Source organism: Aulonocara stuartgranti (assembly GCF_965226115.1).
Source record: "Aulonocara stuartgranti genome assembly, chromosome: 4".
In the NCBI taxonomy this organism is placed as follows: Eukaryota; Metazoa; Chordata; class Actinopteri; order Cichliformes; family Cichlidae; genus Aulonocara; species Aulonocara stuartgranti.
The window spans coordinates 23,998,279-24,013,398 of NC_138942.1; the positions used below are offsets into that span (position 1 = coordinate 23,998,279).

Sequence of the window (15,120 nt, forward strand, 5' to 3'; positions counted from 1 at the left end):
TTTCCACAGGAGCACAACAGCCACACACAAGCTCAAATCTACCCAACAACAGATGGGCATGCCTGAGCTAAAGCTCAAACAAGAATGTATCACAAGGTGGAACTCAACCTTTCATATGCTAAAACGGATTCTGGAGTCCAAGGATGCAGTCATCTCTACCCTGGCAGTTATCAATGGACCGGTCGACCCTCTGAGCCATGAGGAATGGGAGGTACTACAGGAGGCATGCAGTGTTTTGGAGCCATTTGAGCAGGTCACCATGGAGATCAGTGCAGACAGGTGAGTGTGCAAATGTTATTGTATTATTATTATTAGTAGTAGTAGTAGTAGTTAGTTGCATTGCTGGTTGCATTGCTGGTATGAAAAGTAGATTAGACATGATCATAAATAATAATAATATACTGCTGAATTTTAAATATAGCATAATTTTGAAACTTGTTATGTACTCTTTTTTTCAGCCATGTCACAGCCTCCAAAATGTTAATCCTGTGCAAGGGTCTGCAGAGACAGCTGAACACCAAACCAGAGTAACTACTGGAAAAGTGGTACTCACATTTTTATTACCAATAATCGTCATCATCAACAACACACAAGCATACAAGTGTGCGTATTTAAAAATAAAGCAGGAGCAAAACAAAGTTTGGTACTCACATTTTTATCATCAATCAAACCCATCGAAGTCCTCATCCTCTGTGTCTGAATTGAACAGCTGCGCTAAATCTCCATCAAACATGCCAGGTTCACTGTCTTCACTGTCAGAGTCACTTTCCGTGCCGTGCGGCTCCTCGGAAACGATGCCGGCTTTTGCGAAAGCTCGAACAACAGTGCCAGCAGACATGTTAGCCCAAGCATCTACAATCCATTGGCAAATTGTGGCGTAACTGGCCCGGCGCTGCCTTCCACTCTTAGTGAAACTGCGTGGAAAAAACCACCTGGTCTCCTTACATACACCTCCCTCAGCCAGTCTTTCATCATTTCCTCATCCATCCAGCCCTTTTCATTTGCCTTAATGATGATTTCTAATAATCATTCTGTACATTCGATAATCTTTAATCCTACAACTGTTTACAACTTGCATAGTTCCCATTTCTGTATAGCTGTATATCCCAGATTCTGTAAAGTTATTTATTTCATTTCATATTCTGTATAGTTTTTCATATTTATATCCTGTTCATATCCTGTACATAGCTTGTACTCACTACAGCCTGTACATACTTATAGTTATAGAATATTCACAACATACTTCATACCGTGTACATTATAACATACCATAATAGACCCATTTCTGTAATATACTCACATATCTATATTATTGCTAATATATATTGTAATATATCTATATCACTAAAGCACTTCTGGATGGATGCAAACTGCATTTCGTTGCCCTGTACCTGTGCATGTGCAATGACAATAAAGTTGAATTCTATTCTATTCTATTTCTGCTGGAAACTTCTCTTTAGGCAAAGTCTTTCGCTTAAAAATCACCATAGGCGGCAGTTTCTGTCCATTAGCATGGCAGCCAAGCACAACAGTAAAAGAAGACTTTTCATACCCCGTTGTGCGTATCGCTACCGTGCTGGTCCCCTTCTTCTCCACAGTGTGACTCACCGGGATGTCAAAAGTGAGCGGGACCTCGTCCATGTTTGTGATGTGGCTGGGCTGGATGTTTTTGTCGCCGATGTGTTTGCTGCAGTAGGAGCGGAAGATGGCCAGCTTTTCCTTATAATCCGCTGGAAGTTGCTGCGCTACCGTAGTCCTGGTCCGGATGGAAAAATGGCACCGTTTCATAAAACGAAAGCACCAAGACGGACCTCCTTGGAAATGTTCAATGTTCATCTCTTCAGCTAGTGAAACTGCTTTTAGCCGAATGGTGACCGTCGAAACGCTTCTCCCGCTCGCTCTTTGCTCGATGATTCACTGCTCGAGTCTTTCCTCCAACTCGGGCCACCTCGCCTTATGTCCGCGGAAACTCAGCTGCGTTTTCTTGACCTGCCGGAGCTTGTTTTCCAGCTTCCTCCATTTGCAAACCATCGATTCGTTAATCTTAAATTCTCTCGCCGCTGCTCGATTTCCATGTTCCTCCGCGTAGCTGATGGCCTTCAGTTTAAACTGTGCTTCGTAAGCGTGTCTCTTTGCCATTTTCAGGGTTGTTAAAACAACGATGTCCTGCATAATGCACATACCTGTTCTTTTATACAGGTATGTGCGATTGTCCCGGTATATACGATCAACGCCCACACTTCACCCTTTAACGTTCTCATGGTGTTCTCTACTACGTCCTCCTTACAACACATAGGGCGCACCGCGCTATAGGGCGCGCCGCACTTTTTGAAGAAAATCTAAGACTTTTAAGTGCGCCTTATGGTCGTGAAAATACGGTAATAAATTACTTAAAGCAACAAAACAACCTGAATCAGAATCAGAATCAGAATCGTGTTTATTGACCAAGTATATGTGCAGACACATACAGGGAATTTGGTTCCGGTAAATGGTGGCTCTCAAGCACAGTAATGTAAATCACACACACACACACACACACACACACACACACACACACACACACTCCTGAAGAGCCGGTTCGGAACCGAAAGAGCCGGTTCTCTAAAAAGAGCCGGAAATCCCATCACTAGTCGCTACCCGGCCTGTAGCCGCACAGTGTTCACTTTTCTAGCAACCATGGCTGGAGCCGAAGAGATGAATAGGTATCGCTCACCTCTGGTGTCCAGATACGCCAGCAAAGAAATGAGCTACAACTTCAGCGAGAAAAAGTTCACCACCTGGAGGAAGCTGGATTTTTCTCGCAAAAGCTGAGAAAGTTTGATATAATGATCTGCTGATACAAGCTTATAAAAGAAGTCCGCGACCTTTATCAAGTTTCCTGCTCTAAACATAGTTATAAGGAGGTCTTACGAGTCGTGTGGATGCTACCCGGTGCTGACTGAGCAGACTGCTACCGTACAGTAATCAGTGTCTTTGTCTGGAAGTCATAGGTCATATTTTAAATGAACATTTGGCTACGTCCACACTGTTACGTTCCCCTGAGGGGTCTAGGCAGTGAGGGGGAAGTAACAAAATGTAAGTCAAAAAGAGAGCAGCTCACTAGCTGCAAACAGCACACACGCACACAGTTCACTAGCTGCAAACACCACGCACACAGTTCACTAGCTGCAAACACCACGCACACAGCTCACTAGCTGTAACCACTCACATGGCACTCTGGGCAGAGCTCACCTTTCCCTGGGCTTAAATCTCTTTAATTACTGACGAGAGTCAGCTGCACAAAAGGGAAAAGGTGGCACCTCAGGCAGAAGAGGTAGTGGGACACACCCACACAGGTATTTTTGAAAACGGAGATTTTTCTATGCGTTTGCACCTTTTGTCCACACGTAAACAGCGTTTTCAGTCACTGAAAACGGAGATTTTTAAAAACGCCTGCCAGGGTGGATATTTTCGAAAACTCAGTTTTTGTATTTATGTGTGGATGAGGAAAACTGAGAAAAAGGTGTGCGCCATTTTTGACGTCACACTGTGCGCCACGTTATTTTCGGTGAAATGAATTTCTACAATACTGTTAATTGTAGTCTCTGCAGTGTTTAAATGCTTACATATACACACACAGTTACTGTCCCTCCACACACAGGACTCGGTTCTGCTTCTATGCCCCATCTTTGTTTACTATTTCCCGCCGAGGCTTCTAGACTTCTGATTGGCCAACATTTCTATCGCCAACTGTTGCTTTGGCATGTTCCTAGCAGCGTTTCCCTTCATTTTTGGGTTTACGTGTGGACGGGATTACTTTTTAAAACGGAAAATCTCGTTTTCAAAAATACCCGTCAACATTATTACGAGATTCTAAAATTGAAACTCTGCAGTTTGTATTTTCCATCGCAGAGCCACGTGAGCTTCGACACGCATGCGTACATGTTCTGAGTCATTGGAACAGCTGCTGCTCTCTCGACAGCGAATGTTACTGTGAACGAAAAGCTCTTCAAGTGGGAAAATTATTAACAGTAACTGTGGCTAAATGCTGTTGTGTTTGTGCTCTCTTCTCTACTGAGGTTTTATTTGACCAGTCTGACCTATGACCCCTTTGACTGGAGAGAGGTACTTGATTATCTGGAACCTTTCTGTAGTGCTGTAGGAATCACGTGCCTCCTCACGAGGACAGCACATGATGATCAAAACTGGAGAAAAGACACGCTGACAGGCTGACTAATGACTAATAAACAGCAGGCTGTTTTTTATCAGCTTAGCAATGCAAGTCACTGTGACTTTTACCCAAACATCCTTTCCATCAACAGAAGAGCCAATACTGCAAATATGTGTATTTATAATAAAACATGTATTTACATAAAAACGTATTTGCATTTGTAACTGTTGATAAATATCTTAAAAGTAAAGAACTGTATTATCAAGAGTCAAAAAGCTCCACATAAAAAGTTGTAAGCAGCTTATAAGTAAACTCTGAAAATGAATGAAACCCTGCAGGAAATGGTTCAGAATTCATTCTGTAACTACAAGCACTTTTGTTTTGCCAGCTCTAAACTTTACGAGTTGCTTGTAGGAACTCTTCCTGTTTGTCATCATGTCTCTGTGTTCAATGTTCTCCTCCTCAGGCTCTGGGTCTGCCCATCACTGATGCTCAGATTGCAGAGATGGAGAGCCATGCAGAGGACATTGACTTTGCCGTGGCGGCTGAAGAAGAGCGAAAGCTGAGGCACGATGTCATGGCGCACGTCCACACCTTTGCACACTGCTGCCCCACAGCTGCTCCCATCATCCACCTCGGAGCTACGTCATGCTATGTGGGAGACAATACTGTAAGTATGACTATTGCATAAATAAACCCAGCAGTGATGAGTTTTGACTCTTTAAAGCTTCTCATGTTTGTCGTTTCTGTTCTTCAGGATCTCATTGCATTGCGTGATGGCTTCAACATCCTCTTGCCTAAGGTGAGACTCACCTGTTTGTCCAGAAATTCTATGAAAACAGTGCAAATGAATATATTAATATCAAACAAGCTTGTCGGCTAGTTTTTTGGTTTTTACAGTGAGTCCATTTAAAAAAAACAGGGCATTTTCATTGAATTGAATTCATGAAAAATTATATTTAAAGATTACAGGACAGGCTATCCAACATATTGGTCACATTTATTATGCATCTTCACTGCTTCTGGGAGCTAAAGATCAAAGCTGGCTGTTTGTAGCCCACGATGTAAAATAAGTTTGACACCCTGATTTGATCATTAAAGGCTTGTTTTTCCTGCAGCTGGCCAGAGTCATCGACCGGCTGGCAAACTTTGCAGAGGAATACGCCGACCTCCCCACGCTCGGCTTTACACACTTCCAGTGAGTCCGACTGCAGCTGCAGTGTTTTCATAGGCCTTCATCAGACTGATGGAGCTGTCTAACTTTGATGTCAAACACACCCACTGTGCCCCTCTCCTGCTCTCTGTACAGGCCTGCCCAGTTGACCACAGTGGGGAAGCGAGCGTGTCTGTGGCTGCAGGATTTGGTGATGGATGTGAGGAACCTGGAGCGAGCCCGCGATGATCTTCGTTTCCGTGGAGTCAAGGGGACCACAGGCACCCAGGCCAGCTTCCTGCAGCTCTTTCAAGGGGACCATGACAAGGTATAAACAACCATAAGAACCACGTGGGTGATTTCTGAAGTCCCACAGCACCGTATTGTGATGACTTTTTAATATCAGTTTTCCTTTTGTGCCCCCAGGTGGAAGAGCTTGACAAGATGGTGACAGAGATGGCTGGCTTTAAGAAGTGAGTATCAAACTCCTGTCTCCAATGTTGGCTGACATGTTTTTATAACATGGTCCAAGCAGGAACAGTTTGAAACACAGGCTATAACTCATTTGTTCCATTCTTATCCAGAGCCTACCTGGTGACTGGGCACGCTCGCTGGTTTGGGAGTTTCTGTGCACAAGGTGAGGAAATATCTCTATGTAGTGGTGGTTAAAGAAACCTGGGTCTTGAGCTTCAAAAAGCTGATCTAACAGAGTGTACACTTTATGCTGTTATCTGCTGTAGATCTGCACAGACATCCGCCTGCTGGCCAACCTAAAAGAGATCGAGGAACCTTTTGAGAAGGAGCAGATTGGTACGTTCGCTCATTCAAAAGCACTTTTTACCTGTTAAACTGTGCCTCAGCCTAAAGCTTTGCCCGCTCCTCTTCCAGGTTCCAGTGCTATGCCCTACAAGAGGAACCCCATGCGTGCAGAACGCTGCTGTAGCTTGGCCCGACATCTGATTGCGTTGATGGCCGACCCCCTGCAAACTGCCTCAGTCCAGTGGCTGGAGAGGACACTGGATGATAGCGCCAACAGGTCAGCCAACACAGACACACTTACACTGCTGTGAATTTGGTATGATGCAGTTCTCCTCTGTGAAGTAGATATTACATCAGTGTGGAAGCGTACAATAAATAGTAGTGAACAATGATTCCCAATTACAGGGTTTGTACAGGTGCTTGAAATCCTTAAAAATGCTTGAATTTTAATATTGTCTTTTCAAGGTTTGAAAAGTGCTTGAACTTCAGATGTGGAGCTTAAACGTTCTTGAAACTGTATTTCACTCACCACAAATAACTCTGATTGAATAGTTTTCTTATCAGAGAAATTAAATGAGTTGCAAAGTGTAAAAGCAACATTTCTCCGCCCGGGCTGCCGTGCACCTCTGCATGTCAGTCCGTTTCTAATGTCTGACTCCGCCCCGCACAGTCTGGGATGAGTGCACTAACATGTTGGTGTTTTAATGATCGTTTGATGGAAAACGACAATGGCGGAGTTTGCGCTCTTGAGACACATGACAGGAGAGTCCTAGTAAATAATTTTCGAGAATGTGTACATGACACATGCCAATTTTTTAAAACTATTATTATTTTGCTGGCTATCAAATTTTCTGGAGAAATAATTGAAATGCACTGAGTGTAATGCAGTATGGCAGCGCTATTACAGTAGTTATGGCACTATCAGCCACTGAGACAACAGACAAATATGTGTTAATATATGAATATTTCATACTCTAAGGCTGCCTGTTTATTAAAGCAGTGGTTCCCAGACTTTTTTTTAGCTAGGCCCCCCTTTGTTTTACAAGAAAAATGTTCGTGCCCCTCCCCCGCACGCACTCATCCTCCAACCCCACACACCCATATTTTGCTCCAGTGCAGTTTATTTCACACCTCAAACATTTAGTAAACAGTTAAGCAAATACAAGTAATCTGCAATAAATTACAGGTAGTAAGGAAATAAACTACTAACTCTTTTGCGCTACGTGCACTCATACACGGGTATTTTTGAAAACGCAGCTGTTTTGTCCACAAGTAAACGGCGTTTGGAATCACCGAGAACGGAGATTTTTTTAAAACTTCTTTTTTGCGTTTAAGTGTGGACGAGGAATACAGAGTTCGTCACGCAATGTCAATGGTATGTGCCTTTTTTCACGTCACGCTGTGCGCCACGTTATTGTTTACATGAGATGAATAGCAGAATGGCAGATAGATTAACAGTATTTTGTCTCTGACTATCTTCAGGTTTTACACGCTTACATATACACACACAGTTACTGTCGATCCATTTAGAAAGGCAGAGGCGTCACGGTGTGATTATTTTACGTGTAGCTGGTTTGTTTGTTTGTTTGTTTGTTTTTCCTGTGTAATAATATTACACAGTGTAATAATATTACACAGGAAATATTATTTTCTTGTGTAATAATATTCAACATTTCACAAGCGCATGGCACAACACAGAAGAGCCACCTCCACAGGACAAGACTCAGCAGTCCATCTGCATCTTAAGGATAAAGGACACTCTTTCGAGGATGCCAATGTTCACATTTTGGACAGAGAGGACAGATGATTTGAAAGAGGAGTGAAAGAAGCCCTCTATGTCCACTGTGAGCGACCATCTTTGAACAGAGGTGGTGGTTTACGACACCAACTCTCTGCCATCTATAATCCAGTTTTGAGATCCCTTCCCAGACGCCTTAACGCCCACTCACATCCTGGGCCATCCGATCTCAGGAATTCGCATGAGAAGGTGGAGCCAGGTTTCACCCGAACTCACCCGAAACTCTGGCTGATTGGGACCCACACCCAGTTTCCCACCTTGGCTCAGGCGATTAGAGGATCATCAGGGGGTCCTTTTGTCCCTCTGTGGGGGGAAACTCCCACTAGGTTTATATCTGGGACTCTCCACCATTTGACCTTAGAACTGAAGAAGCTTCTCGGATGAGAGGTGAAACGTCTTCAAGTAACTTAAAGAAGTCCAGACGCTTTTCTTTGCAAGCTCCTTTGACTACGATGACCTGGATGACTGAGAACCTTCACAGAAATATTCAACATTGCTATCAATACATTTTTCAAAAAAGCCTCTCTGTGCAAAATGGGTTTAAACACATAAACAGCTGTGGGATCCTGTTTGTCTGTGATTTGAACCGGGGGAACAAATTGTGGCAGGATCAGCCTGATATTATTTGTATCCCACACTAACTTTACTGTATAAAGAGATAACATCTCCAAAATATCAGGAGTAGTTAGTCATTACAACAAGTGTTTGTGAATTAAAAATCAAGAATGTGGGATACTGTTTGTCCGTGATTTGAACAGCCCAGCGCTGCTCCCGACAAAGGGAAAGCCAATTCTGCAGGGGAGACCTACCTTGGCACTTGTGCAGGTGAAGCCAAAGGGAAGATATGCTTCACCATATTTTCTAGTCTTTGGCTTAGAATGAAGCCAAAAGACTAGAATGAATATGTTGCCATTCCATAGCTGAATGGAAACATATTCAGCTATGCTTCATCTCCTGCTTTGTATTTCTGTAGGCGCCCCGTGCTAGCAGTGTCCTAGCGGTTTTTTTTTCTTGTTTGTTTGGTTCCCCCCCCCCTTTTCATACCGCGCCCCACACTTTAGGATGGTCTGTATTAAAGGGAGATGAACAATTCATTATGTTCAAAGCGTCTCCCAGTCAGTGCTGTTCTCCATGACTGTCTTACTGTGCATGATGTTATTAGCACAAACACTTTAAAGATAATCATTTAGGACTTTAACAATAATACAGACAACAATGTAGTTAAACAACTTACAGTTAGTTTTATTGGGAATTCACTTTAACCTGTTAGGCCTCCAGGGGTTTTCTGAGCTTTCTGCTTGAAAATGAAATGACTAAAATAAATGGAGTATTTCTCCACAGTTACAAACTGTGTATGCAATCTTGCTATCAAAATAAAGCTAACACTTGTGAGATGTCATCAGAGGTGTAAATATTACTGCAGATGATACTATGTTATAAGTTACTGTGACTCAAACATAGAAAAAAAATGATTTTTTTTTTTATATCTCACACCTAATTAAAGTATTTTAAAGCATTTAACACCTTTGAAAATATGCTTTGGTTCACATTCAACTCCAGAAAATCATATATCAATATATGGATATTACCTGTCCACAGATTCATGGTGAGGTAACTGCTCTTTTAACGGTTTGGTGTCTTCGCTTTGTTTGGTGGTTTTAGAAAATGGTCTGAAATTCAGGTTTCTGTGGACACTACTCATGTCAGCATTTATATTGTCTTATCCCTCCTCGTGTTAACCGATTAAACGCGATCTCCTCCCTTTTGCCCTCGTTTTTGGGGGCGTGAGTGCTTAACTAGTTAAAATAGGAGACAGATGTTTTTTTGTTTTTTTGTGTAGCGTAGGACAAATGTCAATATCTGATGAGAAGACTTATTAATTTGGCCTTGCTGTGTATTATTGTGATGTTTGGTGCAGTTTTTTTGTTTGGTGGGGTTGTTGTTGTTGTTGTTTTTTTGTTTTTTTTTCTTAAAGTGGAAATGAATATCTCTAACAAGTTGATTTGTTCACATTTGCACATCTTAATTTCTAAGAGAAATGTGTTTTTGTTTTTTTTGAGTTTGTACACTGTATGCATTTAAGACGACCATTTCCTTTTTCAGTATTTTTGTGTGGTGCATTTTTCTGTTTTTAACAAAAAGGGGAACAAAAGAAGTTTAAGTTGACCTAAGATGATTTATTTTAATTTTTACATGATCTTCCTAAGGTGATGTTAAGTGAAACATGCGTCATTGAATTTTATTTTGGTAATGTACTGGAAATGCTTGAAAATGGACCTAGAAAGTGCTTAAAAAATGCTTGAATTTGACCCTGAAAAATGCATATGAACCCTGCAATTAGGAGTGAGTAGCCCAAGTGGAGTGCCACAGTGACTGCCCACTTTTTTTTTAAGTGGATTTCTCCTTCATTTTTCCCACTGACACTTCAGGAAATCCATGAGAGTTTGAGGCCTTGAACAAAGCCAAACAGCTAAGAGAGGAATTGTGGCCATAAAGGGAAAATGGAAGAAAACCTAAAGGGGGGAAAAAAGAAAAGAAAGCAAGAGTAAAAGACGATGTACATAATTGCGTTAATGGTTAAAGAACTACACATCCTACAATGCATTGCACATTGTTACCCAGGATTCAGTGGTTGAGTAAAAAGCTGTTACTTGTGATTACTGATGGTTTCTTTCCTCTCTTCTCTGCCTTGCTCCTGTGCAGGAGGATCTCCCTGCCCGAGTCCTTCCTGACAGCAGACATCATCCTCAGCACACTGCAGAACATCACAGAGGGTCTTGTGGTCTACCCCAAAGTCATCGAGAGACACATCCACCACGAGCTGCTCTTCATGGCCACAGAGAACATTATCATGGCGATAGTGAAGGCAGGAGGCAACAGACAGGTAGGAGAAAATGCCCTGTGAGGAATTCTCCTCTGTGAGTCAGAATGGACACAATAATAAAAGTTTTGAACATAACTGGATGAATGCATTTTTGCTTAATCAGGAGAGATGGTTTACTGGGCAGAAAATGCCAGTGGTAACCAGAAAAACAGATGACTGAAGTGAGCTCATCTTACTGACTAGTAACCAGTGTTTTGACCATTTAAATGAAGAAGCTGATTACCAATAACCAGACCTGACATGGAGACCCAACAACATGGCTGTTAAAGTCAGCTCCACCTTAATGTTTCTGCTTTTTCCTGTGTCTCCTTCAGGAGTGCCACGAGAAAATCCGTGTTCTCTCCCAAGAGGCAGCAGCTGTGGTTAAACTGGAAGGTGGAGACAATGACCTGCTGGCCAGAATCCAGCGAGACCCCTACTTTGCACCCATTCTAGGGCAGCTGGATGCTTTGCTGGACCCCAAGACCTTTACTGGGCGTGCTCCACAGCAGGTACAGCATGAACAGCCTTATTTTTGTTCAGTCTGACAACAGATGAATGTTTTCATCCAAGCCACAGCTCCCCTATTACTGCAGCTGTGTCTGCTGCTGCCCCCCTTGATGATAGGTTTTTTTTCTTGTTCCTGCTCCTCTTCTTCAGGTGTCAAAGTTCCTGGCTGAAGAAGTACGCCCCCCTACTGGAGCCATACAAGTCTAATATGAACGTCAAGGTTGACCTTGTGGTTTCAACAGTGACGGGCAAATGAAGCTATCTGAAGTATTGAAGGTTATATTGAAAAACTGTTCATTACTCAAAGCTTTTCACACACTGTTGTTTGGTGACATCTGGTGGCCAAAAATATGAAGAGCAGCTTGAATCTACAACTTATAATGAACTGATTCATTATGATTGGCCACTTTACAGCGCTGAATTGACAGCCTCTGTGTAACATGAGGCTGATATGGTGCTTTGAACATATATAATGCTTTTGGCTGGGTGAAAAAAAAATGCTATGCTAACCTTCATGAGGGCATCTGCAACTTGAACACGGAAGTCAAGAAGTGGCATATACTTCTTCTCCTGCTTCTGGGTGAGATGACGGCGATAGAGGAGCCAGCCATTGACCAATGATAGGTCAATCAAGTAGTACAAGATGCGCAGGTACCAACAACTTGGGCGGATGTCAATGTGATAGAGAGCTGCAAACATGTCTGCTAAGTCTACTCCTCCCATATTGTGGTTGTACACCTTGACAATGTGGGGTCTGTCCACTTCCACATATTCCTTCTTCTCTTTCGACCACCTTCTGCATCTCTCAACAGGTTCAGGACCAATGAAGGATGATGCCAGTAAAACTGCCTTGTTATCATACCACTTCACGATGGACTTCCCACTTGTCTTTTCATATTTCACTTCATACGCACCACGCCCATCCTTTGAGAGTTCCTTGTCACTTTTGAGGGTACATCCACGGAGACGGTTACGATTGATGGTAGAAGCTGTTAGAATTCCCATTTTCTTCAGTTCCACAACGAGTTCAGGGGAAGTGAACCAGTTGTCGAAGAAGCACTTGTAGTTTAGACCTTTTGGAACTTCTGACACGAGACGAAGCACAACTTCTCCGGCAACACCAAGTCCACGCTCATTGGTCACAGTCCCTTTTCCAGTGTATACTTCAAAGTCATAGACTAGTCCAGTGACACCTGCACAAGTAAAGACCTTGATTCCCCATTTTTGCGGCTTTTTCTTGATATACTGTTTCATTCCAATCTTTCCTTTGAAGGGGATCATCAGCTCATCAATGGAGTGGTTCTCTTCTCTTCACTTCTGGGCCATTCTTCATAGCTGCATACAGGTTAGATTGGTGAGAAATATGTTCAAACACGGATTTGTCCATGAACTGATCACTTTGGACTTGGTATTTCGTCTGGTGGAGGTGAGAATGCAGGTCCTCGGAATGAAGAGTCTATGTCACCTGCTGCGGGTTTCCTCTGCCTGGTTCCGCTCCTTGTTGACAGGAGCTGGGCCTTGCTGAGGTGCATTGTCATCTGGGACCTCAGTGTCACTGTCTGCATGTATGAATTTCAACATCAAGGTGGTTGGGATTAGCTTTTGCTATTGCTGCCAGTGGCTCATCATCATCAAGGCTGGAGTCAGACTCGTATGCTTCAGGAGTATCCTCAAAATCTGGATCAGCAATTTTATCATCTGAAATGGATTCTGTGTCAGATAAAGCCCCATCAGGAAGGCAAATCAACTCAATGGCTTCCCTCACTGAGTAAAATTTTCGTCTGCCTGCCATAACACACTGCAAATCCTGCAAATAGAGTATTCTGTAAGATAGTTTGCCAAAAAATGCCTTAACACATTGATCTGTAGTAATATATGTGCCATGGAATTAGGCTACATCAGTTTTCATTACTGCACAGTAAAATGAACATCGTATTGTGCCATTGTTTTTGATCAAATCTGCCTCAGATTGTTTGTAACTTCACTCTAAATTATTTAATTTTCCAAAGGATATACCCTCAGTGACACCTCAAAGTAATATGTAAACATTGGTGATATGAAAATAACCCTAGTATGAACTGTTGCTCAAAATATAGGCAAACTATTAGATAAAGCATGTGGCATCCAGTGGTACCTATCTGGCCACACATTGCAAATCTGCTACGTTGAAATAAAGCTGCCCCAGGGGAAAAATCCAGAAGAGATAAAATCCACTAATTGGCATTTACTGTATCTATATACACTCATGATTCTTCTGATGCAGTTTTGGTTTCAAATTAATGGAGGTTGATAGTGATACTTACATGAAATTGACGCCAAGAAAATCAGTGTCAGTGAACCCAAGGAAGCAGACGTGTTGGAAGTGGGATAACACTGCCATCTGGTGAGCAAGTGGGAAACTTTTTGTTGCTAATGCACAACCAAGTCCTGTAGTGGTACTTCTGAGTAAAAAAATCTCATAAAATATGTATGTGGGGTAATCAGGTTGTTAGTTTTTAACTGTTGCAAATCAGCAACGTCTGCCTCGAGAGGGTTAATCTTTTTCTCTTCCACAGCATGTCTTCATCCTGTCTTCCTTCTCTCACCCCAACCGGTCGCAGAGGATGGCCGCCCCTCCCTGAGCCTGGTTCTGCTGCACGTTTCTTCCTGTTAAAAGGGAGTTTTTCCTTCCCACTGTCGCCAAAGTGCTTGCTCATAGGGGGTCATATGATTGTTGGGTTTTTCTCTATATGTATTATTGTAGGCTTTACCTTACATTATAAAGCACCTTGAGGTGACTGTTGTTGTGATTTGGCGCTATTTAAATAAAATTGAATTGAATTGAAAACTGAATATAAATAGTTTTTCAAACAACAAAGAACAAATTTTATTTTCCAAAATTAAAACAACAGAAGGCAGTTGTTTCAAAATTTTCTTGAATATTATAGGTATTTAAAAAAAGCTCAAGACACTACAATAGGCCAGCAGGAAGAAATTCACAAATTGAAGGAAGCTGTAGATCCACATATGATAAAGCTGAAATTTTTGTTGAAATAGTCTTAATTTATCTGTTTCTTTTGGGGACACTCGGCAGTTCCAGAGTTGCATTTTATTAAAATAATAATAAGAAAAAAAATAAGGAACCCCGTGTATACCCTATACAACAATACACTGAAAATTTGACAAATAAAATAGATGAAATTGCATTTTTTGTGAGTTATTTAATATTAGATAAATGCAACTGATAAGCACAGATTTTTCATCATTCTTATATGCTTGGGTCAGCGGTAATGGTAGCAAAGCTGTCCTTGCCTGCAGGGGTGCGGAGCTGGGTCTCCAATTTAGTGAGCCTGACCTCCAGAGCTGCAAATATGCAATATGCCTTACAAGTATCATTATTACCTAACGAGGCAGAGAAGTAGCGAAAGATCTGACACACTGAGCATTGAGGAAAATACAGGAGCAACAAGTGAAGGAGCCACTGGCTCAACTACAATCTATAATAAGCTAGAAAATTCAAAAGGACAAAGTGAATAAATAATGTGAATATAATTGCCAAGTGATTCAACGAGTTTGACTTTTTGCTGGCAATGTGGACCAAGCTCTCATAATGTGCCAGAATATCTTTCTGGAGCTGTGGCATCACCCTCAGATGCCACAGCATCTTGTGGCATCATTTCATGGACTCACCTTAAACAGCTGTGAGAGTGCCACTAGGGATGCCACAGCTTGGTGCTGAGGGCACAAAGAAGAAGCAGAGCCGTTTCACATAGAAAAGTCTACGAGATCAAAGGCTGACTTCTTGGCACAAAATGCATTCAAATTACACGAAATAAGGTAGGTGTTACTTTCGCAGTCCACTAGGGGCCAGTAATGCAACTGTAAGTTTGTTCAACTGCTATAAAGAA

At 42.1% G+C, this 15,120-nt stretch overlaps 1 protein-coding gene and 1 pseudogene across 2 annotated transcripts in view; one reads left to right on the forward strand and one right to left on the reverse strand.

The window, feature by feature from the left end:
* The window catches only part of LOC309704572 (GTPase IMAP family member 8), a 96,830-nt gene that overhangs the window by 78,481 nt on the left and 3,229 nt on the right, over nucleotides 1–15,120 (reverse strand). The gene's annotated exons all lie outside the window — the stretch shown is intronic.
* Nucleotides 4,587–11,286, forward strand: LOC309705695 (adenylosuccinate lyase-like; annotated as a pseudogene). The gene is made up of 10 exons (XR_014280863.1): nucleotides 4,587–4,820; nucleotides 4,908–4,952; nucleotides 5,269–5,348; nucleotides 5,460–5,631; nucleotides 5,730–5,776; nucleotides 5,888–5,940; nucleotides 6,044–6,113; nucleotides 6,192–6,339; nucleotides 10,564–10,744; nucleotides 11,059–11,286. The product of XR_014280863.1 is annotated as an adenylosuccinate lyase-like (transcript).